The sequence below is a fragment of the Corvus brachyrhynchos genome, unplaced genomic scaffold (genome assembly GCF_000691975.1).
Source record: "Corvus brachyrhynchos isolate BGI_N302 unplaced genomic scaffold, ASM69197v1 scaffold317, whole genome shotgun sequence".
Lineage (NCBI taxonomy): Eukaryota > Metazoa > Chordata > Aves > Passeriformes > Corvidae > Corvus > Corvus brachyrhynchos.
Window position 1 is genome coordinate 639,303 of NW_008239295.1, and position 6,000 is coordinate 645,302.

General features: G+C 42.8%; 1 protein-coding gene and 1 long non-coding RNA gene across 2 annotated transcripts in view; one reads left to right on the top strand and one right to left on the bottom strand.

The window, feature by feature from the left end:
• Positions 1 to 5,378, top strand: part of LOC108448261 — a 35,502-nt gene extending 30,124 nt beyond the window's left edge. Inside the window, exon 2 of the long non-coding RNA XR_001864097.1 lies at positions 1,566 to 5,378. This is a non-coding gene — a long non-coding RNA (uncharacterized LOC108448261). The remainder of the gene's footprint in view (positions 1 to 1,565) is intronic.
• Positions 1 to 6,000, bottom strand: part of NTF3 (neurotrophin 3) — a 49,094-nt gene that overhangs the window by 18,617 nt on the left and 24,477 nt on the right. The window lies entirely within an intron of this gene.

Here is a 6,000-nt window from a genome sequence, read left to right on the forward strand (position 1 = left end):
CCATAACAATAAGCCTGACCAAGTTGTTCTTTGTTAAGTGTTGCTCTTATAAATGCCCTTAAATTCTACCTCTAATTGAACAGTGCTCGCTGACTCAGTTCATTATTGTACTACTTGCTTTCATTCAAGTGAATTTTTAAAGTAATGCAACACAGAAGCTTAATTATCTTCTTGTTTTCCTGGTTGGTATTCTCTGGGGTAGATGCCAAGGAGGATTTTTTTTGCTAAGTTTTTTTTTATGCTTTGCATACAACATAAATTTTTTCCTGCTCAAACACTTCTTTTGATCTTATTTCTTGGAATAAATTGCATTTAGCATCTTCACAAGATTTTTTTTTTTCTTTATGCCTCCCCATCAGTCTTCTATGTATGAAATGTATGTGCTTAAATACGGTCCAGATTGTTCAGTTCTCTAATTCAAAAATTCTCACTCTTGGTGTTCCCTGTGCCTCACCTCTTTCTCTAACACTGGTTTAGACTAGGGGAAACTCCACTGCAGCTGATAAAGTGAAACTTGTGCAAACTAATCACAAATGACAAAAGAAGGGCCCCCTCTCTCTCTGGTTCTGTTCTATCATTATTCACATTCTTCAAATACTCAAACCCATAGCCCTGACTCAATGTCTTTTCACTGGGTTAATCTGCTTGCTATCAGTTCAGCTTCTATTTGTTCTCCTGGTGGAAAAAAAAAAATCAAACAAACCATTTTAAAAAGGATCATACAGAGAAGTTGCACCAGCTCAACCATGAAATATTAACTGAGCCTGTATTAAAGAGGCACTGGTTTAAAGCAGGAACAGTCAGGGACTGCACTACTGGGAAAAATTTCTTCACAGAAAGGATTGTAAAGCATTGGGGCAGATTGCCCAGGGAAGTGGTGGAGTCACCATCCCTGGAAGTGTTCAAAACACACGTGGATATGGCACTTGAAGACACAGTTTAGTGGTGACCATGGAGGTGCTGGGTTTCCAGTTGGATTTGGTGATCTCAGAGGCCTTTTCCAACCTTATCAGCTCTGTGATTCTGTGATTCCATGCTTCCTCTTGCCTCTGACACAACCACATGGTCAGAAGACTCTCTGAATCTGTCTGTCAAGGATGGATCTTCACCCTTTCAATGTCTCTGATTGTGGAAGGCAGCTCCATCTATCTATGCATGCTTGTGCCTCTGGTTGTTTCCAGGTGGGCTCCACCTGGCAAACACACTGTAGGGCCAGGCCAGATCTACTCTGGTGTTTTCCATTTTGTTTTTTAAAATAAAAATCTCTGTCAGACAGAGGTTTACCTGTACACCATGGACACAGATGTGCTGCTGCAAAGTCCTTGTGTTGTACAGCTTATGCTTGGGAAAGGACATGGATCTGGTGGTGGTGAAATCCTTTTTTTTTGTCATGTCCTGTCATCCATCATTAGAGCTTTGTTGGCAGAGGCAACTGCTGGAATTATGGCTCTAGACAAGCACTTCTCCTCAGCTTCAGGAAACTTGTGATTTGGGATTTTTAGAGTATTTACTGTCATGATATTCCCATCAGGCTGAACTGTGCTCCAGTGATTCCTGTTTTGCAGGTGAAAATCTGTCTGCCAAAGAGACAAGCTGACCTGCCTGAGGTGCACAGGAGGCCCGTGGTGTGACAGAGCTGCACTGGAAGAAGCCAACCTAAGCAGAGGCCAGAGAAACTTCAGGGTTTGGACCTGCTGGTTCCTGCAGCAGCACACTTCCTTGAGTAGTACCAAAAATGAACTTTGTGTCGTGACTTGTGGTTAGGTTCTTTGGTTTCCCGAAAAATCAAACTGCAACCGAAACTCCGGCAGCAGTTTGGATGTTCTTAAATTTTTATGCTGTCTGGATTGTCTGATACCAATGGCTCCAAGATTCTCTGCCTTGGCTAGACTTCCCTTAGGGGAAATAGCACTTCCATCCTTTCTCTCTGGCCATCTGGTGAAAGTCAAACACCTTAAGATCCTCTCTCAACAGTGGCCAAGTTAAAAGTTAATTAGGAGGGACTTAGAGAAAGACACACAGGCTGTATCACCCCATCGGACTCACATATCACAGAACTTGCTGGGAATTGGGTGAGATGGTCTATGCAGACATGGAGAAACACTTCTTGATTTTGCCCCACTATCATTTCTGGAGCTTCTGGGTCTCTGCAGCACACACCTGTTGTATCATTCCCTCTGCCATAGCCCCAGTTTCTCCTGCTAGCTCCTCCAGCAAGAGCAATTCTACAAAATGTTCCTTCCTCTCCGCCATCTCTGCACAGCAGCTTCCAGAGGAAAGAACAGCTGCAAAACCTAGTTCCCCCCTTCACACGTTGTAAAAAAGCAGGTACTTTCATGCTCCAGAGATGTCCCTGAACACTTCAGCTCAGGTGGGCAAAGCAGGACAGGCTTTGAATGCAGAAAATTGAGCACATTATCAGGGAGCTGTTGAGGTTTACATCTCTACTGCAGTTTTTATGCTTAGAGCCCTACAAAGCTGAGATGGTGTTATCTGAAGTGTACAGAAGAAATTGGTGCTACTTGTAGTAGAATTTTTCTGCTTGCAAGGAGTTGAAAATGCTTTAAATCACTGGAGCTTGTCTCAGGTACAAAGAACCTAACTGGGGTTTGAAGCACCATTTAAAATTGAGCAGAGAGGGAGTCAAAAGCTGAGGGCGTCTCAAAGAGTTAAAAGTCATGAATCTGGCAAAAGAAAACGTGAGTCACTGTCAAAAAGTTTACAAGCTGACCATCTGAAAATATTTTGGGTTCAGTTCAACAGATCAAAACAGCTGATTTGACTTGAACTTTAAACCAAATAAACAAACAAAAATATGTTTAGAAGCACAAATTGTTTAATTGTTGGAAGTGAACAGGCTTTCCTTCCACACAGTTTGAAATGAACTGATTAGATTTTGCTGATTCAAAACGTTTTCAGGAACCTGGGGAGACTTGGATGTATGGTGTGTTTATTACATAGTGAGAATCTCATGTGATTTCTCTAGGAAGTCTATGACTCGAAGGATAATATCATTACAGTGGAATTGCAGGATCTAACAATATTATCCACAGGATCTGAGGAACAAGGATTAAAAGGCCTTGGAAATCCATTTTCTCTGATGATACAGGCATGTGAATTTTGTCTAGAAGGCCAGATCTTCTGTAGTTTAGCAGCACTGAGTCATCCCACTGGCTTGTGTCAATGTGAGGATCTGGCCCTAACCTGAAAATACTCCAATGCTTTGTGAAATGATCTCATTCAGTGAAAAAAAACAAACCTTGATTGTCAGCATGTGTCATGCAGGAGCTGGGTTTTGGTTGGATGCCAGTGCACTTTTTCACCAGTTCTGAGATTGACAAATTTATTTCTTCCCAAGAAATTAAAAAAAAACCCCTCTCTTCTCCTCCCTCCTACCCATCTTTGCTCTTCTCCCAGCTGTCATCACTGTTTACAGTTTGAGTAAGTGAAAATATATATTTACAAGTACAGCTTACTGCTGTGTTTGCTGGTATAGACTGCCTGAGGGCATATCTACGAATCCAGCTCCCATCTCCATCCAGAAATACACCCCCTCCTCTCGTCAGCCTTGCCCCTCCTCTGCCCTGTTGTCTTAAGCTGGGTGTTCAATCTTTGCTCTTGGATTCTGAGCTTTATGGGAGGGAGGCTGGTGTCTTGCTTCGTGCCTGGACGTGAGCGCTGTCGGATCTCAAGCACTGAGTGATGCTCCCACCACTCCCCGGCGGGGAAGGCCAACCCTCCTGCCCTTATCAAGCATCTCCAGCTTGGAGATCCTGCAGGCTGGATTAACTGAGGTCACGGAGCAGGAGAAGTGTCATGTGCCTGCTCTGCAGCTGACTTGCTTCACCTTGTGGGGCTGTGTGTGAATGCAGACTTGGGAGAAGGTTTTACTTTCAGCTGCAGCCTCGTGCTGTGGCCCTTCTCCCGACTGGACACGTGCCCATCGGACAATCCCACAGCAACCTGGTTGCCTGCCAGCCCCAGATGCCAGAAGCATGTCCCCACTTCCTCTCCCCTTACACGAGGAATTCTGCAGGGTCTCGTTCACTACAACCCAGAAAAGTTGTGTCTCACACAGTTTGGGGGCAGTGAGGCCAGATCCTGACCAAGGCCTCCAGATGTTATTGCAATAGTAATGAAAAATATACCATAACTAACCCAGTGATGTACAATACATTTAAAATTGTGCTTTTCAAAAGGGTTTATAAAAATGTTGCCAACACTCATGGTCTTATCAGAACTAGGCTCCAGTATTGTGCAGATGGTGTTTGTGGCATTCCCAGTGCTCAGGACTTCGAGTCCTGTTGAGACCAAGGAAAAGCTGATGGTTCTTGGAAATTTTGCAGGATTTCTCCTCAGAGAGAGGTCAGCTAGTCAGACAGGAGTGTCTGTTGGTTAAGTCACTAACCTGTGTTCAGTTCCTAACTCCCCTGGGAATTGCCTTTATAAGTTTGCGAAAGACATTAAGGACTTGTTTATGCTGCTAAAGTTAACTTAATTTTTTTTTGTACTGCAGCATTACTGGTGAACATGTAGCTGCTGCATGTTATGCCAGTAAAGACAAAATATGTTCGTTTTAGTCTGAGGTGTGTTTGCTGAATTTGATTCAGTAGCACAGTTGAAAGATTTGTTTGTTTTGTAGCTAGAATGCCTTTAGTGGATCTGAGATAAAAGAAGAATGCAGCTTTTTAAAGCTACTTTTCTACCTGTGAAATGGGAATGAAAGTAATTAATCCCAATGATACTATTGAGATACTGTGGTTACTGTAAAAGCTAAGGGGCTATATTTGTGGTGGGAGCTGCTGTGGGAGATGAAGATAGCTCTGTACCCAAGGTTCCCTGGATATATTCAAGTATGGGCCAAAATATATTTAGATATTTATCTTAACTGCACATTTCACTCATCTCTGTCACAACAACTAAAAATAAAAACTAGGGAAAACTAGGTTTTTGCTGGCCACTATTTCCCTAGCTGCAGAACATCTGTAATAAGGGTTTGCATGAACATAGCTGCAAGTGATGCTGCCAGACACAGACCTGGGAGACTCACGGCTGATGCAGACAGTGTTCAAGTGGTCTGTAGGTAGCTTGAACAGTGCTAGAGAAAGGTGTGAACCCACTCACCTCTCACCTCCAGGAGGACATTAACAGTGGGGTTTGCTGATATTTTAGTAGAACATAGGATCACAGAACCACAGAATGGCCTGGGTTGAAAGGCACCTTAAAGATCATCTGGTTCCAATCCCCTGCCATGGGCAGAGACACCTTCCACTGTCCCAGGTTGCTCAGAGCCCCATCTAACCTGGCTTTCACATATTTTAGCTCATCTATGTGAACCATGATACTGATTTTGCTAATAAAATTTATCCAGACACTAATTTTTGATCCAAGCTTCTTATTTATTTTTACATAAGGCCATGCAGAATCAATTTCAGTTAAAAAAAAATATGACCCTCTTAATTCTCAGTGAGTGTTTATATGGCCTTGTGTAACCATGGAAACATTTTGTGCTGACTCCCTTTGTTACCAATGTGAAAACTTTTTTACAATAATGACGTTTTCCTGTAGGTCTGCCCTTCCTACATGTAAAACCTCACAGTGATGGCTTAGACAAGATCTGAGTTCAAGAAAGAACATAATTACATTCAGTTCCTTTCAGTGAATCATCTGGTCCAGAAAAAAAGGGGGAAAACCAGTATGATAGGAAGGATTCCCAAACTCTGATAAAAGTGCTCACCCCCTCAGCTAACAAAGATGTTTTGCTGCCTTTGTATCTTTCAGGATGAATAACCAAAGAGCTCTCTAACACTCTGGGAAGTGACAATGACTTTAAAGCCCCCGTCCTTTGATGGCCTTAGAAAAACGACTCAAAATTTTTAAACAGGATAGGTATTTGAGGAGAATTAATGGGATGAGCGCATCTACCAGCTAGACAAGTCCTGCTCCTACATAGTCTGTCAAAGACGCAGCTTTCCTGGAATGTGGGATTGATAAAAAAGA